The sequence below is a fragment of the Asparagus officinalis genome, chromosome 6, assembly GCF_001876935.1.
Source record: "Asparagus officinalis chromosome 6, Aspof.V1, whole genome shotgun sequence".
NCBI classification, from domain to species: domain Eukaryota; kingdom Viridiplantae; phylum Streptophyta; class Magnoliopsida; order Asparagales; family Asparagaceae; genus Asparagus; species Asparagus officinalis.
The window spans coordinates 73,092,474-73,093,522 of record NC_033799.1 but is presented as its reverse complement, the minus strand read 5'-3'; positions in this window follow the sequence as shown (position 1 = coordinate 73,093,522).

Sequence of the window (1,049 nt, the reverse complement as noted above, 5' to 3'; positions counted from 1 at the left end):
AATATTTATTTTATATCCAAATTCAAGGCTCTAGATATTATTTCCCTATGAAATCATTTGCTCAATTGCAGAATTTCCACTTGAAGGTTTGAAGGAATAGTTGTATACGAATTTTAATAAATTTTGACCGAGCCTAGCTAAGATATCCCCGATTTGGAACCAAACCTACCGAGTTAAATTGATTTGGACAATATTTATTTTATATCCAAATTCAAGGCTCTAGATATTATTTCCCTATGAAATCATTTGCTCAATTGCAGAATTTCCACTTGAAGGTTTGAAGGAATAGTTGTATACGAATTTTAATAAATTTTGACCGAGCCTAGCTAAGATATCCCCGATTTGGAACCAAACCTACCGAGTTAAATTGATTTGGACAAAATTGATTTGGATACCCTGTGTTTGGCGGTTTCAAAATAGGATTTGGTTTGAACTAGTTTTTGCTTAACTAGGCTGAAATAAAACTAGTGTATAGGTCAGAATTTGAACTAAAGAAACTTGGTTCAACTTTGGTCCAATATTTCCAAGGCCAAGATTGTGCCCACTAAAACTGGGCCAGATTGTTTTTTTCTTATTCAGACCAGAATTGTTCCTTATAGGGACTGGTCCCCAAAATAAGTATAGTTAAACAAATATGTTACTTGGATGAAGAAAAAAAGGGGGTTTTACATCAAAACCACATTGACTTATATCCAAATTGGTACTAACCACATTTAACTATTTTTTATCAAAACCACATTTGCTTGCATACATCTTCACAATTGATACTTATAGAAAGAGAGAGAGAGAGAGAGAGAGAGAGAGAGAGAGCTTATGTCAACTTAAGTTGACATCCACCAAACTTCTTAACCATTAGATATTTCCTAGGGATCCTTGCATGATATGAAGTGACTTTTTATATATATATATATATAGATATATATATATATATATATGAGTGGATATAAAGTTTGGTGGACAAAGGGCTCTTGTCAACTTAAGTTGACATAAGTTCTCCTCAGTGTTGTAAATAGCGGCCAATAGCGGGGCTATAGCGGCGCGAATAGCGG